The sequence below is a fragment of the Pseudorca crassidens genome, chromosome 21, assembly GCF_039906515.1.
Source record: "Pseudorca crassidens isolate mPseCra1 chromosome 21, mPseCra1.hap1, whole genome shotgun sequence".
NCBI classification, from domain to species: Eukaryota; Metazoa; Chordata; class Mammalia; order Artiodactyla; family Delphinidae; genus Pseudorca; species Pseudorca crassidens.
Genome location: NC_090316.1, coordinates 34,236,071 through 34,256,443, shown reverse-complemented (window position 1 = coordinate 34,256,443; position 20,373 = coordinate 34,236,071). Strand labels below are relative to the sequence as shown.

At 35.9% G+C, this 20,373-nt stretch overlaps 1 long non-coding RNA gene across 1 annotated transcript in view; it reads left to right on the top strand.

Moving 5' to 3' along the window:
- Window positions 1-20,373, top strand: part of LOC137216091 (uncharacterized) — a 207,966-nt gene that overhangs the window by 22,018 nt on the left and 165,575 nt on the right. The window contains exon 2 of the long non-coding RNA XR_010939589.1: window positions 13,120-13,205. This is a non-coding gene — a long non-coding RNA (uncharacterized lncRNA). The remainder of the gene's footprint in view (window positions 1-13,119; window positions 13,206-20,373) is intronic.

The following is a 20,373-nucleotide window of genomic DNA, read 5'->3' as shown; positions in this document are numbered from 1 at the left end:
CACTGCACTTATAGTAGGTAATTAGATAGAAGGTTCAAAAACATATTATCCAAATATCACATTTTCCATTTTAATTAAATTATACTTGCAGACATGGCAGGTATAGGTACCCAAATTAAGTTAAATTGTCCTATAATTTTGTAATCATCTTGGCTCTAATCCTTCATGGCAGAAAAAAACAAAAACAAAAGCTTTGTCTACAATAGTATATTTGTATGTATATAAATATATTTTCTTTCTCTTTTGCTCCCTCTCTACTGCAAAGAAAATATTCCAAACGAGGGAAGTAGAAGGTGCTAAAATGTATGGCATTATTTAAACTCAAAATCTCTCCTTAGTGTGTCCCAGAGTACAGCACTGGGGTCATTTGCATCAAAATCATGTGGAAGGGCTTCCCTGGTGGCGCAGTGGTTGAGAGTCCGCCTGCCAATGCAGGGGACACGGGTTCGTGCCCCGGTCTGGGAAGATCCCACATGCCGTGGAGCGGCTGGGCCCGTGAACCATGGCCGCTGAGCCTGCGTGTCCGGAGCCTGTGCTCCACAATGGGAGAGGCCACAACAGTGAGAGGCCCGTGTACCGCAAACAAACAAAAAAAATCATGTGTGGAATTTGTTATAATTTCAGACTTCTTGACCCTACCACAAATTTGAATCATAATCTCTAGGTATGGAATCCAAGTATTTATATTTTTAGCAAAATGTTATGTAAAACTTGACAACCAGTGCTATAGCATATTAATTTAATATCAAGCAATTTATCTCCAATACTTTCTATCTCACCTAGAGAAGGTACAGTAGCTATAAACGTAGCTGGACAGCTGGAGAGGTAAATAGGGATAAATCGATACTCTTTTACTTAGCAGAGCAAGACGTGGAAGACTGGGAATTTCTGGTTTCTCTTTATACAAAGCTCATGTTGAAATTGCATAAGTAAGTAATGCTTATATGAGAAGGACACTGCTAGGAGAACTCAGGCCACTAGAAAAGGGTGGGTTTTGTGAAACCAAAATAGAACATGAGTGAAGCAAGTGGCTTCTTCACCACTCTGAGCTTGTTCTGTCATCTTTAGAAGAGCCGTGGGGGTGGTGTCTCAGGGCTCCACAGACTTGAGAAGTGAGACGACGTGACTGGGAGTGCCCAATCCAGAGTATATAATCCCTCTTTCGCTCGCTGTCTCTCACTCCCTCGCTGTCTCTGTCACTCCTCTCCCACCCCCCATATGAGTGTATGTGCTCTATAATATGGTGCATGTACATTAACATTTGTAACATTAATTTCAGTAGGTGTCAGACAATAGTGCCCATACTTTTGGGGGGTGTAAAAGATAAGCATTTGTACGTCAGTTTATTAAAGAAAGAAATCTATTTTTTCTTTAACACAATGTAATATTTAACACTAAGCATTATTCTATCATTTCCTTATTTATTTGTAGTCATTTGTCCTAACTTTAAGAAAATTAGCTCACTAGCATGCACAACAGTATCTGATTTTGCTGTTAAACGTTTGAATATTAAAACTTTCGATGAAAGTTTCTTTTGGCTTCTTATCTCACTGACATTTTAAGCTTATTCATTGTTAAATGTGTTTTGTCACATTACATCTCTTGACATGGTTTTTCTTCAAACAAGATGTTTCAAAATTAAACTGAGTCAGAGAACATCATTGTGACACAAGAAATATTTCTCAGCCAACTTAAACTGGAAACCATGTTTTGCGCCATGGCGTTGTCCTCTCTTGGTTTCAGATATATGAGGAATTATGTGTGAGGAAGGACCTGCTGTTCTCCCCTCCTCACTGATATTTTCTTTCTCAGATGAGACAAGTGACATGGGCAAATACCTGCCAGAACAGTCATGTACTGCTTTTCCCCCATCTGTCTGATACGGCTATTAGGACGCCAGATCGCACAGTTAATATCAGATGGTGCGAAGAACAGAGCACCTTCATTGAATCTGGCATCTAAAATGAGAAGTGAAGTCTTGGGTTACCCAAGGAAACTGAACGTTGCCATTAAATGCTGGAAGTATTCAATTCTCCGTCTTACAGACTCTTTACTTTTCTAGTCTCTGTTCTCTTCAGTTAGACCTGATGAAAGCCCGACCTTTATGGTCCATTACCTGTATGTAGTAGAAATCAAAGAAGTTGAATATAGGCACCCTAATTTGCTTTTTATTGAAAGTTTAATTAAACAGGATTGCTTGGTTGGAGAGAGAGGGGAGCATTGTTTGACCTCATTAAATGAAAACTTCAGAAATCTTTATGTGTTGTTAGCTTTCCCCAAAGTCCCACCTCATCTTCATGATTTCATAACTAGTGACTGCTTCTCTTCCATCATTGTTGTTTCTTTCTCATCCTGCATCAAAAAAGACTGCTAAGAAAGAAAGGCCACTTCAGATTCAGAACCTTCCTCCTAGTAAAAGATCACCATAAAACTGAAATGTGGGGAAAAAAGACTACTCATTAGCCTCAAAAAAAGGACAGGGAAAGACGATAAACTCATCTGCTATATCTTTCATTCTCTTAACATCACCCTTAGAGAATAATATCTTGCTTTTTGCATCTCAGTGTTTTTTTTTTTCATTTTCATCTATTCCTATGTCTGTGTCTTTGTCTGTGTCTATGCCTCTGTCTGTCTATCTATCTATCTGTCCATCCATCCATCTTGGAGAGAGTTCTTCAGGAACCTCTGGGCTAAATTGTTTTCATCCACAGACTCCAAAGAATATCTGAATTTATTTTATTTTACTTTTATTTAGTCCTATTTTATTGTTTTTTTTTACATCTTTATTGGAGTATAATTGCTTTACAATGGTTGTGTTAATTTCTGCTTTATAACAAAGTGAATCAGTTATACTGATTAATCAGTTATACATATACATGTGTTCCCATATCTCTTCCCTCTTGCGTTTCCCTCCCTCCCACCCTCCCTATCCCACCCCTCTAGGTGGTCACAAATCACTGAGCTATTTTATTGGTTTTGATGCTACTGTAAATTGGTTTTTTTTTTTTCAGATAGACTAGATTTTATTTTTTAAATTAAAAAAATGTATACAATTTTTAAAGGTTACTTTCCATTTACAGTTATTACAAAGTATTGGCTATATTCCCCGTGTGGTACAATACATCCTTGAGCTGATCTTACACCCAGTAGTTTGTGCCTCCCTCCCCTGCCCCTTGTTCCAGGTGCCCCACTTTTAAGATCTGTGAACTCTGTTTGGCCCTTCAGCCATCTCCTCCAGAACCAGCGAACCACCCTAAGTAAAAGTCTGTTCCTAAATTAAGCTTGTATCCCAGCTCATCACTCTATTTTAACTTAGTAATTTCTAACTATTTTCTAGGTCTTTCATGCAGATGGATTTTATACTTGTCCAGATTTTTTGCTTTCTATCAGCTGGAGGGTAGGTCTGGATAATTTAGTTAACAATAAGCAGAGGTTTCAAAATGGTCTTTTTTCTCTCAACTTCTTTGCAGAAGTAATTTTTTTTATTGGATTCATGATGCTTCCTTCTTACTCATGCTAATTATGGGTGGTACTACTAAATGCATCTAAATTTTCAAACCTGATAGAGTGAATTATCTATCCTGACTCCTTCTGTAGGTAAAGTTCACATTTTAGTCCAATAAAAGTATAAAGATTCTGTCTCCTCCCTGGCACTATCAATGGTTAGGAAAATTCTCCCTAAAATGGAAGGGAATGTGTCTGTCTCCAAATTTATATGCTTTTAACCTTTGCGTTTTTACCGAAACACAAGGGCTAATGACTGATTAACAGCTTGTAGTAAATTGGAATCTTTAGCAGAAAGAAGCGCACAAAATTATTTTACAGGGTAGGATACATTTTCCTAGTTAGAAGTGTCCTAGTTTTATTCGAAGGGAAACAAATTTTTTTTTTTTAATATCAGGTACATTTATAATGTTGGACTAACCACTGAACACAATTAAAATGCCACCATTTCTTGTGATGAGATGAGAGCTTGTTAAATTATGGAGCCCTGTTGATGTATTGTCATCAGCAGTGTACAGGTAAATGTATCATTTCAAACAGAGAATTTTGGACCAGAATTTTCTTTTAGAAACAAGTGTTATTTTGTAGATATGTTGTGTGCATGTAAAAATAGATGTACATGATTATTTTATACTTTTTTTTTATAATGTTAGATTAAAATTGGCATTTATGTTTAAAGGTAGTTAAAGCATAAACATTGAAAGATGGCACCAATGAAAGAGGGAACCAATGAATAATTATGCTCTGTTCTGTGCTCAGAAATAGGCAGGATTGAGAGATGACACAGGAATCAGGCAGGTATAAACTCATACTTGTTTTATGGCTGGCTACAGTCTAGACTTGTCCACTTACTTTATCATGGTATACCTTGAATTTAACTTATGCACCCCTCATGGTCACAGACAGTATGAAGATAGTGAATAACTACAGCCCTCCACTGTAGAGCCTGCCCACGTATACGTACTGCAGGGAGCAGCGTGCTGTTTCAGGTAGAAGATCCTCCTAAAGGGAGAGAGTGGGACCTAATCAACCATGCTCGGTGCTTCTGCCAGACTCACCAGCCGTATATGTCACTGCCTGCACCAGGGGGAGAGTTAGGAGGCTGAGGCAACAGGGAAGATTATTGTACTAGGGGACCTCCCTGTAATTTTTATTATATTTTATCATAGTTATTATGCACAATTAATTGTTATAATTACCTTATATTATCATTGTACATAAGGCAACATGTAACTAGTGAAAAGATGCTCCCAACCAGGAACATTCTTCCCTTTCCACTAATCCTACTGCACTTAATCCCATGTCCAACAGCTTTTGCCTAAAAAGTTCCACTGAACTTTCTCTTCCAAACCATACCAGTTCCTTCTTCAAAAGCTTTTAAGACAAAATACCCTTGTGATTACTTCATAGCCACCAGTATCCGTTCCCTCTCAAACTCTACTTTATTCTCTTTCCTTGTTTGCATGCTGTTTTCTTTGGCTACATTTCATTATCCTGCACTCCCTAAGGATATAGACTGAATCTTCTGTGTCTTCTGTTCTTCCTAATTGTGCTGAGTACAAGAGTGGATATTCAATATTTTTTAAGTTAAGGTGAAATATAAGGAATGTCTCCTAGTAAATATTCTGGAGCATATAACTAACTTTAAGAAAGTAAGAGCCTATCTCTCCACTGTTGCTTCTCAGAAATTATGTAATTGTTGTCCGGTAAGAGTAACCATGTAATACTTTTTTATTATTAGTGGTGAGTCGCCTGGCCTCTGCGAAGAGGTGCGGATCGATTTTCAGCTTATTTTAATCGACACCATGAACCTTATAAAGAAAGCTACTCATTGTTACCAAGAGCAGACAGAACCCAGAGGGTGTTCAACAGTCTGTCAGCGACAAATGAAACTAAGCCAAAGTCACAAATTACACAGAAACGTGCTCTTTGTAAAGGAGTGTGACTGTACATGTAGGTGTGGCTGTCTGCATGTATATATTCAAACAAATTTTGGTAAGCTTTGGACTGTGTACTGAATTTTTATTTGACTGTAACATGGCTCAGCAAAAATATTTATTGATACTTCAGAAAAATACATTTAAAACACCTTGTAAAGAAGTTATCCTGGGAGAAAATTATACTCAAATCAAACCATAATAATTTAGTGTTTTGGGCTTGGAAGGATAATATTTGTGATAGGTGAATAGGGCATTTATTATTTTTCCAAAGTTGAACTATATTTTAAGAAATGTAATTACTCCATACATAAGAATTCAGAATACAACATCAAGAGAGGGAAAAAAAGAAGTAGAAAAATGTACTTATTCTACACTGTAGCAAACTTACCGAGGCTTTAAACGAATATATATTTATAAAATTGCTTCTGACAACTCACATGATCTGATTATGTGGCAGGATACTCTGACGAAGGATTTGATTACATGGTGCATTGAGCTGTGGCTGGTAAATAATAGCCTTCCCTGTTCATGCTTCTACTTATTGTTGGGAAAGAGACAGAATCTTGAGAATTAGTTTAGATCATAAACAAATCAATTACTGATTCAAGACCTAGGATGGCATGACATTTATGTTATGCCACTGAATTTTGTGAATGGATAATAAATTTTTCTAAAGAGGATGTTAATTTTGATTAGGTCAACTGTGCTTATAGTAAGCGGTCCACGTCAAAGATTTCTTCCATCTGTGCTGAACGATTGCATAGGCCTGTGAAGACGTTTCTTAGGTAGAGGTGAAAAAGTCATTAATCACGCTTTTCTGGGGCAAGAATTGCCTAAGACTCTGTATTCAAGTTCTGTGTAAGAGTTAAAATAAGTGATAATTTACATATTAGGGGATAATTTAAATATTAGGGGAAGAGTTTGAATTTGGGAGAGAAGAATTTCAGGAAAGCGTACGGTTTAAGCTATAAAAATCATAATTAATTTTAATATAATTATTAAAACACTAGTTGTCTTTATATTGCATTTCCTGTTAAGTAAATGTGCTTGGCACAAGAACAGATGCCATGGCAAACCCCACTGAGCTCAATTGTAGGGTTTGTATTATAAATAAGTGTATACCTGTATGTGTGCGTTTATGTATATTTACAGATGATATGAGGAAAAATTTTATATATATATATATATCCCAAAGAATCAAAAATATTGCTGTAGCAAGTAATTCATCTCAGAAATGCAAAGTACTCACAATGGGAATAGTGATGTTAGTGAATGTGAATTATGCTTGTAAGTTGTGAAGGTTGTATGCATTATAAAACAGATTGGGTAAAGTTTAAATTTACTTGGCTTTATTCAGTTTATTTTTTGACTCGAAGTTTGTGATGTGTAGATATTTTATTTACATATGGCATAGTGTCTTACACCAGTAAAGGTGTTCAATAAATATTATTTGATTTTAACTATGAAATTTATAAATAATTCCACATCTTCTGACACAGATAAAAACTAATGATTTATGTGACTTTTAATAACGAAGATTAATATGATTTCTAACAGTATCTTTATTGTATGATTTTTACTGTTCTTATTGCATAGACGGATCATGGTAGAAATGTTGGATCAGCCAGTTGATCCAGTCTCATTATCATCTGGAACTGCAGGGAAGATATAGACAGCATTTCCTAGACCATCTTTAAGCTAGGAGTCCTGATATAGTGGGTGAATCACTGTTCCCACGTGGCAGCTGCCGCGTGGCTCTGGAGACAAGTGGTCTGGAGCACACTTCCTGGTTCCCAAATTGAAGCCAAGTTATTGTGTTCCTGAAGCCAGAATTTTACGAAGTTATTTTTTATCCCGAGTGTGGATAAAAAGTAGTCTTGTGTCCAGCATTGACACAATGGCTTTCTGAACACAGTAGTTCCTTCTCATCTGAAGTTTCAGTTACCTGTGGTCAACTGCAGTCTGAAAATATTAAATGGAAAATTCCAAGAAGAAACCACTTGTACGTTTTAAACTGTGCACCATTCTGAGTAGCGTGATGAAATCTTGTGCCATCCTGCTTAGTCCTGCCTGGGAACTGTCATCCCTTTGCTCAGCATATCCCACTCATTAGTCACTTAATAGCCGTCTCAGTTGTAAGATGACTGTGGAAGTATAGCAGTGCTTGTGTTCCAGTGGCCCTTATTCTAATAATGTCCCCAAAGTGCAAGAGTAGTGATGCTGGCAATTCGGATATGCCACAGAGGAGCCATAAAATGCTTCTTTTAAGTGAAAAGTTAAAAGTTCTCCACTTAATAAGGAAAGAAAAAAGTTGTGTGCTGAGGTTGCTAAGATCTACAGTAAGAGCAAATCTTCTCTTTGTGAAATTGTGAAGGAGAAAGGAAATTCGTGTTATTTTTGGTGTCACTCTTCAAAATACAAAAGTTATGGCCAGTGTGTGGGAAGTGCTGGGTGAAGATGGAAAAGGCATGGTTTGTACAATAAGATATTTTGAGAGAGAGAGAGAGAGAGACCACACTCACATAACTTTTACTATAATATATTGTAATTGTTCTATTTTATTAGTAGTAGTTGTTGTTAATCTCTTCCTGTGCCTGATTTATAAATGAAGCTTCATCATAGGTATTTATGTATAGGAAAAACAGTGTACATAGGGTTTGGTACTGTCGATGGTTTCGGGCATCCACTAGGGGTCTTGGAACGTGTCCACGGCAGCTAAGTGGGGACCACACTGCAGCAGAGGCAGCAGCTCTCCTGATGGGCAGGCTGTATGGTGATGCATGGGAAGGCGTTTACCAAGCCAAAACTAGCCCCTACATCTACAGCCTTCTCAACAATCTTGTAAGCACCTAAATTCCTAAATTTAATCGGTTAATGCTTGTAATACCTAAAGTTATTTCTATCAATATTACCTACATACAAATCTTAATTGTTACACAGATTAAGTTACTGATAAAACCTCGTGTCATTTCCTTAATTTTATTATATATTATGTTGCTTAAGTTGAGCAGACTGGGATTTTGGAATAGTTTCTAAAAATTTAAATGCTAGGATACCTATTTTGGAGGTTTTGATGAAATAACAAGAAGAATATATTTTATCTTTCAACCAATATATATTTATTCAGTGTGGGTCCCATGACACCCACGGGGATAGATGCTGGGGATTTAACTGTAAACTATACAGAGTTCCTACTCTCTAAAATAGCAGTGTATATTACGGGGAAAAGATAGGTAAATACAGAAATTAATATGCAGTTTAGTAATACAACAGCGAAAATCATGCGTGAAATTTTTTTTAAAAAATGTGTTTTTTCTGACATATCAGGCAAACTTCTATAAAATAGACACTTGGCAAGAGTTAACCGGTCAAGTCCTGTGGGGAGTGGAAGAAGGGCTCCCGCAGCACTCCTGGCTCTAAGAATCATTAAGCTGTTTTCCTGCAACAATAAACCATTTCGTGTTGCTCGACCGTAAAATACAAAGGGATGAGAGGTTAAGTAGAGACTTAGTAGTCCAGCAGACCCCATCATGAATGACATTTTGTGGCTTTATAGCAATTTTCAACAAGACCCAGGAGAAAGGGTCAACACTGGCATGATTCAGACCAGGAAAAGATGACCTTATGTTAATGTGGATAATATTTTTTCAGCGTTTGTGAGGAGGCTATGTCAAGGATATGAGATAACAACTAAACAGGTGTCGAAATAGAGTAGGCCAAGAAAGTGAGAGGCGTTTGAAGGTAATTTCCAACTCCATGCCGACTGGAGCAGGAGCTAAAAGGAAAGAAGGTGTCTAAGTGGGTTATCAAGTTCTGGCCCGAGTGGATAGATGTATGTTGACAATACTAAGATTAAAAACAAAGTAAAGAAAATATAGATAAAAAGTAGATTGGGACTGCATATGATTGATGTTTCATATTTTACATATTTGTATATTAACTTGGGTTGTAGCCCAGTTTTACCTGACAATCATCTTTTCTCTTCATTATGTTATTTTACGTATCTTTCAACGGGTATTTTGTTGTTGTTGATCTTATACGTCTGAGGAGGAAGCCGTTAATTCCCATGTAGATCACTAGAATGTGGCTATGTAGGCATATTGATTCTTTCCTTTTTTGTAAACCTAATATTATATTCTGTAAAGGCATAGTATATTATACATGTCCATTCTTTTTGCTGACCTGTATGTTGCTGGAATGATTGTTTAAAAAAAGACAATGTAAAGTTGCTGGCATATCAATACTCTTTCTCATTAAATATGTTTATATTTATTTTCCAAAAACGATCCCATTTTGGAGATATTTGAGATTAAAAATGTTATAATCACACAGTGTGTGTGTGTGTGTGTGTGTGTGTGTGTGTGTGTCTGTGTCTGTGTCTCGCAGGTATCTCAAACTTTTCAAAGAGTTCCATATTCTAGCACATACGCAAGCCAGTCCATGTCCACACATGTCCACACACACACACACATTTGTAGGCTCTGTATACTTTCAACCTCAATGCAGACTTGACTAGATTGCTAAGTGGAACTTTTAGAGAAGGCTAAGGAATGAGAACTGTGAAATTTTCTTTGTAGTAGCCTTTTATACTTTAAAATATTCATAACTATTGAGACAGTACCACTTCACAAGATTTATTATATGGAAACTATTATAAGTTGAAAAACATTTCTGTGTTATGTGGTTTCTGTATCACCATAATATGAAAAGTAGAAGCTACATTTAGGTTCATCAGAGGGAAATGGTTAAAAAAAAAAAAGTAAACTTTCATATAATAGAATATTACACAGTTCCTAAAACTAAGATCGTCGAGTAACTAATAATGTATTTATGATATGAATAATATGACATAGTAAAAATAAGTATTATAGAAAAATCACCTTTATAATACATTAACTTTTAAATTTCTTATTAATGAAGTTATAGGCAGTTTTACTTCTATATATTTTCAAAATAAAAATAAAATAATTGTATAAAAACAAAGTGGAATTCTAGAAATTGTTCTTGAATTCACTAACTTTTATATAAGTCTCATCTCTTTCATTGTATTTTATTATTATAATTAAACACAAACAAGCAAATAAATAATACTGGCAAAATTACCTTGCTCCACCTTTTACTTGATGTGTCAAATCAAAATACATACTGAAAAAGCCTTTTGAAATGTAGCACATTATTATTAGTTGGCAGAATTAGAAGCATCGGTGTCATTTATATATCACTGCAACGGTGAACCATATCATAGAAAGAACATATAAATTCTTCATATAAATTTTTCATGTAAAGAATCCTGAACTAGTGGTAGATAAACTTGGTTTCAACACAATATCACCTTGTTCATAAGAACTGTAGCCTTGAAACTTTAAAATATGACAGACTAATGTTTTCATGAGTAAATTTAATGTACTGAAAATAAAAATTAAGAAAAAAAAGAATTATAGCCTTGAGCCAAGAACTTCATGTTGGTGGGAAAACATCAGTTTCCATATGTATAAATTGAAGAAAAAAAGTTAGTGCTTATTAATAAAGAAATATAAGTGTTTCTTAGAGGGAATATAATATCTGATCCTATACATTTTGCCTTGGGAAATATTCTTCTCATTTGCAGTGAAAGATGAAAGAGTCCTATCAAACATTTAGTGTTAGCTGAAGAGACCAATCATTTTTTCTAAGTGATTTCTTCATCAAATTGGAAAATAAAGAACAAATAATAATTTTTGAGATAATAGAAGTATAGCTGTATTTAATAATATGTATTTTATCTCCTAGTATGTTTATGCATACCATGGTATAATGATATAAAATAAAATTAGAGTTATTCCAAATTGTTAATTAATTACAGAACAATACTTCTCTCTTTGGAATGGGTGACCAGGGCTGCCATTCATGGTGTTGCAGAATGGGCAGTGCATAGCCAGCCCTGCTCTATGCAGAGGAAATGGAGACATAGAATAACAAGGGCAAATTTAAAAATCACCAGGATAATTTTGGCAATAAAACAAAATATGTACTTTTTTTTTTTTTTTTTTTTTTGCTTAATCATCTAAGTATTTCACAGATAAAATCTGGGGCTATTCTACTTCTTGATTGTTTTAATAATCCATTTCACTTTTGACTGCTCTATGTAACTTGTAAATTTAATTCTTGAAAACAGGCTTGAAGTACAGAACAAAGATTATAATGGTTTGCTTTTGGAGATTATCAGTCTTGCTCCTGGATGCACATGTGAAATAATTCTCATGATCTACTGGCTAGTAGTTTTTGCTACACTAAACTTTCTCTCTCATTAAGTTTTTATATATACATATATGTACATTTTAATACTATATATTTTTATCTCATTAAGTTTTAACATAAACAGATAACAAGTCGTGTGTGTGTGTGTGTACCATCTAAAACCTTAACTGTTAAGACAAAAAATGGGTGTTTTGAAATAAGGTATATTGGTGTTATATAAAAAAAAATGTACGGAACACAAAAATAATGTAAGACCTAAGGCAGGTTAATGGGAAAAAGTTTAAGAATCAGCTAGAAGAGTGTCCTTTTCTCAGGAGGGCTCTGCTGGTGAGATTGCTCTAGTATGATCTTATGTTTCCCTGGTAGGATATGTTATCACTTAACAACCAGTTGAGAATCCTGGTACTAAGATATTGTAGATGAACTCAGATAAGGGAGTGCTTTTCCTCCTGCCATGTTACTGTATTAATTTCTTAAGCTCAGTTGTTCTTTCTGTAACTTATCTTAGGTCTCTTGTGTGCCACTGCTTCTTACTTTAAGTATATAACAGGTATCGTGTTGACACCTATAAACGAATGTCTTATATATTGTATAACTTAAAAACCAAAGGAAGTCACAGATATTACAATATACTTTAATATTTTATCAAGGAACCTTTGTGATTCCTTCTACTGGATACATATAAAATAAGTGCTTCTTCATCACATTCCTAAATAAAAAGAAAAAATTAAATAACTGTTCAGAAATATTACTTCTAGATATTATTAGTTATATGGAAGATATAGATTACTAGTCTCATTATCTTTTGGAATTTATTATTATAATCATTATTATTATTGAGAATGGAGAAATACTATATACTGATTACACAGCATGACAGATAAAAATGTATTTATATATTACATGACTACCATTCCTAACAAGAAGAATCTCCAACAGATGTATAAAATTTTCAGATTTGATCTCTATTTTATGAAAATTATTCAGTGGAAATTATATTAAGGAGGAAATAATAATTATTTTGAAGGAAATGTTTCATACAAATAATTATCTTAAAATTACAAATGTGCAAATATTTGCAGAAAAATTAATTTACATGTTTTCCAGCTAAAATTCACAGAACGGATTACTGTATTCTAGCACATTTATAAATAACAAAATCAAAAACTAAATAATATCCAAATGCTATAGGAATGAATTATTATTGAATGCAAAGAGTATTTTATATCTGTTTTCTTTTTTGGTAAATAAATTATGTAATATTCTTCATAAACAAAATTAGATTTATTTAGGATAAGAGTTCCATATGGGAGGAAAAAACACTATTTTCAAATTTGATTTTGGCTTTTATCCCAAAACAGGAATCAGGATTCATTCCATTGAAGGCTACAAAACAAAACCAAAAAATCACTGAATGATTGGTTTTCCTATATTCCAGGTTTTTGATGCATCTTCTGTGCAAAATGTGGTTCCTCTCAGCAGTATTGATCAAGTAGCAAGGAGCTAGCCATAAGCAGCTTAGAGGTAAGTGGAGGAAATGCAAATTTAAAGCAAACAAAAGAACATAATAAAATATCATAATGGTTGCAACAGAATAAATCCTGAGTGTTACTCTAAACAAGAGATCTGAGAAAATGAGCAGATAAATGCCAAAGGACAGAAACGCTGTTGGGGAATTTAAACAGGGTTATCTCAGAACGAACTTTGCAGGAAGAGACAAAGCACATGAACAAAGGCCTGGAAGAGTGTGAGAAGGTGACATCACAGGAACCTGCAAGTGTTTTAGTATGTTACCCTGGAACCGGGAGGAAGCAATAATGAGTGATAATGGAAAAGGAAACATAGGTCAGATCATGAAGATGTGCACCACACTGAAGCATTTTGTCTTTTGCTGAGAGAAATTGGGTTCCATTGAATAGTTTTAAGCAAGGGAATGTGTGTTTCAAGTTTAGAACAGAGGTTGGTCAATTTTTAAAAAAGGACCAGATGGTAAAAAAATTTGTCTTTGCTTTGCAATACTGTTGCTGTTAGAAACTACTCAATTCTAATACTGTAGCTCAAATGGAGCTGTGAACAAAATATGTGAGGGCATGTAATTTACAAAACAGCAGTGTTGGATTTGACTCATGGGCTGTGGTTTGCCAACCCCTGGGTTGGAAAGATCAATTTAGAAAGATCAATCTGGGCTCAGTGAGGATAATGGCTGCTCCTGGGGACACAAACCAAGTCACTGTAGGCCACAGAACGAAGCCTTTGGGAATGAAGAATTAGAAAGTTATTTAGGTTATAAAATACAAAGAACACAGCACCAAATTAGGTGTGAGGGTTATGGGAGAGACTAAATGGGGGACGGCTCCCAAATTGTTGGCACTGACGAGCAGCTGCATCGTGGCAATGCTGTTGGGTGTGAACAAGAGTAGATTCAGGAGTGTGAGGGTGGATAGAAGTTAAACTCGTGTGTGTTGGGTCTTGGATGCCACTAGATATCCAGGGAAAACTTTCAAGGAAGCAGTGAAATGTGCATCTATCTAGAGAGAAAGATCTAATCTGGGCTTTAGCATGTAGGGGCTACCTGATGACATAGAAGCAAATAAAGTTACTCAGTGATAACATGTAGTGTGGGATGAGCTTAGGGCTTAGGACAATATCTTAGAAATGCTCACATTAATGTTATTAGCCAAGAAGACTGGATATGCAAAGGAAATGTAGGAGAAATAGCCAGAGAAATAAGGCAGGTAAACAATTGTGTATTGAAAGTTAGAGATATTCCAGCTCCCAGGTTGGAGAGAGCTCAAAGAAGCATCAGTCCTACTCCAACAACAACAAAAAAGCTTACCAAACTTCTAGATCATGTATGTATTCAGATATAGAGAAACCCAAAAGTTTAAATTCTAAAGCAATACAGGGCACGTGGTGCCTTCAGGTAGAGAGGACAGGGGAGCAGACACTCATCTGAAGTCGATGCAACTGGATATGGATAAAAAGAGTTCTTCCTGAGAAATTGACAAGTGAGTACTGAGTGCTGAGTGGAAGGACAGTGTGAAAACCATGGGAACTGCAGGACTGGGGGAACCTTGCAGGTCTTTGTGAATCCCACTGGGCACTCCCAGAAAATAATGGAAAAAGTACTAAGAAGTGCCCGCTGGGGATGCTGCTGGAAAGGAGAGCAGCAGCTTGTGAGAAAAACATGAACCTCTACCTAGGTCCTTCCCTCCTTTTTCTACTGTGGGGGAAAAGCCTTGATCTGTGAAGGAGAGGGCAACAGACATTGTTGTTTTTATTACAGTGGTAAAAACATAAGGCAGCTGCAGGGAGAGCACAGGGAAGAAAAATATTTCTCTGAGCTCACAGCCACATGGAGAGGGGAGGGGTCAGGAAATCCCAGGAGGCCAGACCCCCACGACCTAGGAACATTATACCTGTCTGAGACTGAGGTGACTTTTCAAAACAAAGAGACATACCCCGCACAACCCCTCATCAACAAGCCAGTAAGATTGAATAATAAGACAGTGGACAATTCGTTGGGAAGGGACAGAGGAGGAGAAAGAGGACACAAAGATACCCTCTTTGATGCACAGCACAAAAATCTCAAAGTCAAAATTGAGCGGACAGGCTCTGGGAAATCAACTCTCATCTGAATTTCAAGGTGTCTCTATAAGAATTTAAGTCTGAAGGGCAAATATGTATAAAGACAGCAATCATATATCTCGGCCCCAGCCCAAATCTGTATAGATTAGCTCAACCCCCGACACTGAAGGTCTAGCAGGAAAAAAAGGTGTGATCAACTTCCTGATACAAATATTTATCCCAGATACAAATATTTATATAAATATGAATATTTCTATACAAGATATATATTGTAAAACTTATTTAGATAAACCACTATTTTTAAAAGAAGGTATAACTAATATATCAATACAGGAGATAAAATGGAATCAGAGAGAAGACAGCTAGTCTTCTTGGTAAGAGTTGGTAAATTATAATCTAGCGTATCACCTTCAATGGGAATAATTTTACACCCCAGTTAAAGGAGACTGCCAGATTGAATAAAATAGTGCATCCAAATATATGTTGCCTACAAGAAAATCACTTTAAATATAAAGAAAATATTATCCAATCACATTTATGACATATGACTTGAATTCAGATTTTATAAAGAACTTTTAAAACAATAAAGAAACAAATTTTAAAAAGTGACCAAAAATGAAAAGCAATTGGAACTCTCCTATAGCACTGATAAGAATAAGAGCAGTTTTGGAAATCAGTTGACAAATTTCTTATCTATTCATTAATGCTCCTAATATATGGCCAAGCAATCTATCTGCTATCCTACTGCTAGGTATCAATGCAAGAGATAAGAAAACTTTATAGTTACACAGAATCTTAATGTGAATGTTTTATTCTATTCATAATTATAAAATAATGTGCATGTCCTTCGACTGGAATATTAATAAGCAACTATGATATACCAGTAAAAAGGAATGTTAGTACTTAGTGAATGAAAGGAATAAACTGTTGATTCTTGCAAAAACATTAGTGAAACTTAAGTGCAGTTTTCTAAGGGAAAGAATCCAGTACCCAAAGGTTACATATTGCATGATTCCATTTATGTTATCATCTGCAAAGAAATTAGATCAGTGGCTGCTAAAGGGGTGGGGTGCATTTATATATACAGGTGTAGCCTGAGGGTGTATTTGTGCTGATGAAACCGTTCTGTATGAAATTGTGACGGTGGACACATGACTCCACATATTCACAAAACTGCACACAAGAAAGTAAATGTTATAACCACCTTCCGAGCTCACCCAAAATTTGGTTTAGATGTGCAGACAGATGACTCCACGTGTACACACCAAGAGGGTTTGGAAAGGTTTATTACTTGCATATTCGAAGTCTCTAGGGAGAGCAGGGAAGTCCTCTCAAGGAGCTTTGAAATGCCTTGAGACAACAAGGAAAACAATCAAGGCTGGGATTTTATTGGAGACGGCTCATTCTCCTCCCCAAGGGATAATTAGAAAAGAATAAACTGGTCATTAATTATTTTAAAAAAGGAAAATAAACACTTGCAATCAGGGAATCAAAGGTTTTTGCAGTAAAACATTTGGAAATATAAAGGAGGAAATATCTAAGAAACATTCAGCACACTCATGCGTTCCCCTATTCAGATGACACATCCAGTGAGGAACTGAGTTGAAATATATGTAAAATAAAAATTTCTGGTCATATGTCACCATGGGTAGACTAATAATATAGCTCTAGTATTTGGGCTGGTTAAAGGAAAACATTTTTTTCACCAGCAAAATTACTCTGAATCTCTGGGACCATAGCTAGAAGCAGGGATCTGGAAGAGATACTCAATGGCTTCCAGACAGGTAATTAAAAAGAAAAAAAGTACTAGTACACTTTTCAAAGGAAAATTAGAATGCCTTTTGTATGCATTTTATCTGGAACAAATTTAAATGAATTTAACATTATCTCCTTGAGAATAAATAGAGTTACAAAGTGTTTTCAGTTAAATCTAGGAAAGTGATTGACAGATGGATTCAGCAGCCATTTATACAGATTTAACCTACGTAAGTTGCCACTGTATTCTAAGATGCTTCTGAGCTGCGCTTAGTCACGTGTGCTCACTGCAGTTCTCCCTAGTCCATCTTCGTGATTCAAGTGAATTGTGTACTTTTTTACGCCCGGGACTAAAAAGGAAAAGGTAGTAGCTGATGAGTACATGAACACATTGGAAAAGATAAGCTTGGAGCCAAGCCTGCCTACCTCCAGGACAGAATACTTTGCCCCATACGTTCGTGTTTCTCATTAAGAGAGAGGTGGCTTTGAGATAAAAGAACAGTAGTAGCTCTATGTTTTAGTAGATAAAGTTAGTAGTTCTATTGAATCTAGATTCAGCTATATGAGTCACTCCTTGCTTTTCCAATTCTAAAGAGGCCTAGCAGAGAAGATTGGAGCCTATGGTATTGTCCTAACAGGATGGAAGTAACTCCAACTGATATAGCTTCATTCTGTGATCAGAGATGACACACTTCATAGTGCCATCCCCACCACACGTACACACGTGAGTTCACGCCTGCACACTGGAGAAAATTCAGTTTCGATTCAGCTTCTCATTCGGCTCTGTAGGAGCAGATGGCATCTGAGAAGGGCAGCGGGGACGGGAAGGCTGCTACTCCATAGATTGCCTCTGAAAAATACAAGCAAAGGACAGTGGAATCTAACTTTCACTGGAGTAATAATTTATCTTATTTAGGGACACAGTTTTAATAAATCATATTACGTGGCTGGGCCATATTACCAAACAAAAAGGTTTATTTGATTCAGAATATGTTTCAATGTTTACCCATTATTTAAACTAAACCTTATGTGGCATGGATTTTCTCTTTTTCAAAGGGCAAAAAATTATCTGCAGGAAAAGATTCTAACAAACAGCCTAAACGTGTTTTAATTTTTAATCCAAAAGCCCAAGGTAGCTAATCACCAAAATAGTTGGGAGATTTTTCTCTATAAAACATATTTGATATTTATTTCAGTGTATCTAAAAATCATTATAAAGGCTCTCAAGGATCCTTATCAAACCTAACCCTCCTCCCCACACCCGCTCCCCCAAACCTAACTGTCTGTACTTAGGGAAAGAGTAATATGAAGTCTTTATTGTAGAAAGATTATGGGAAAGATTCATTATCTAAATATTATGTCATACAAGCATGCTCTGAAAATACAAGATGACAAGAAGTTCAGATTTATCCTCAATATAAGAGAATTACCTGTGTAATTCTGGCAGAAAAATAATTTCTAAACTATTACATCTAAAACAGCAATGTACAAGTAAATGAGGGATCTCCTCACACCTGATTTCCTCTGGCGCCTCATTGCTGCTCACAGACTAGTATGTGACTTTCAGAATTAAGGAAAAACAGAGTCTCACTCTGTTTGCAAACACTGTTTATTTATTCACATAACAGAACTGGTGCCTGCCAGCTTGAAATTGTGCGATCTTTTTTTAGTTGGATCAACTGATTCACTCTGACTGAAGGACGTTTCCCCCTGATGCTGAGTAAATTGTTCTTGGTTTCACTGGGGTCTGTATTGTGGCTATCTCACATCAACAGCTTTATCCACGGCCATTTTTTAAAAAACCGTAGCCATGGCTTCTTGGGTTCAAGAGACAGACCTCATGACTGGAAGAAACTTAGGATATTTCATGGGTCACAAGTCACTCAGCATTCTCTGTGCCATGCTCAGTTTATATCCTGGCTCAAAGAAGGAGAATGTCATATAAAATTTATAGGCTCCAGTATTACAGTATTTCCTACTTGTTCTCCAGTTACAACAGAGGCACCAGGAGAGTTTTCTGCTGCGATTTTATCCGTGGGATTTGTTCTCATCTTTTCATATCCTAAGACTTACAACTCTATCAATATACTCAGCATTAACCATCCAGATATCCGCACTGACATTTTATGTGTCGATGAGGATTCAGAGTTCCCATGAGAGGAATTTGAAAATAAAGTTTTCTAAATTAGTGAATTGTGTTAAAACAGACACACACAACCTAAGACTAAGAACAATTGAAAAATCTTTAGGCAAAATCATCTCCATTCGAGGGTGTTCTGTTTTGAGGAGATGTCAGATTTCTAGCAGAGAATGAGGGAAGTAGAGGATTATAATTTTATTTGAATTACGAGCACCTCTATGATTAATATTAATGCCAATAACCTCTGCAACTAAAACAGATAAATACCCCTAAACACCTACAAGGTGGCAAAGTTAGGCAGGGACTATAAGGCACTCTTCCTACTCTGCCTTCTCTTCTGTTAAAACATTTTAATGCATTGCCCCAGTGCCTTTCCGTTTGAAATGTTTCCTCTGGCGCTCCACCCAGATGCCCTGCCTTGGCTGACCCAACGGGCTCATGTTTTGGTTGTGATTCTCAGAACACCAGGCCCTACTAAAATATCTCACTCTAGATCTGCCCTGCTTCATTCTAGCTATGCTGGATTCTTCAATTCTGTGATCTCTATACTTCTATTATTCAGCTTCAGTCTTAAAGAAAATTTGGTATTTCATTTTCTCAGAATCTTCTAATCCCAAATTTCTTTTTCAGCTGTGAGTGGAGTCTACCCCAAGATATTCTCCCTAGGTTTTCTGAAAACTCTAAGGAGGCATGTGAAGGGAGAACTCCTAGAAAAAGCAAGAGGTTTTATGGAAATGTCTAAGTGACGGTTCTCTTTACTTTACCTAGCAAATAAAAGATACACATACATACCTTTGATTACCTAATAAGGAAAACCTTTGTATAATTAGAAGTTTCCTAGGAAGCCAACCAAAAAAAGCAATTTATTCCACAATAACTAAATTTTATTTGCATATATTGACATGTTGGTTCAAAATACCAAAAGTGATATTTCCTTGTTACCTTTAACAAAAGAGAGAAAAGGAGCACAGAGAGGCGTACACAATAAAACGAACTGCAAATAACACATTCAAGCGAGACTATTTTATAGGTTTGTTACTGTAGTCAGTATATATGATGGTACCTTGTATATTTTAATTTAAATGTAACTTTATGATATCAAAATTAAAGTTAGAGTCACCTTGTTTCTGTAATTTCAATAATTCATTTTATATTAATTTCAGTGAGGAATACATTTCCAATATTCATCAGATTTCTGTTTGCATTATT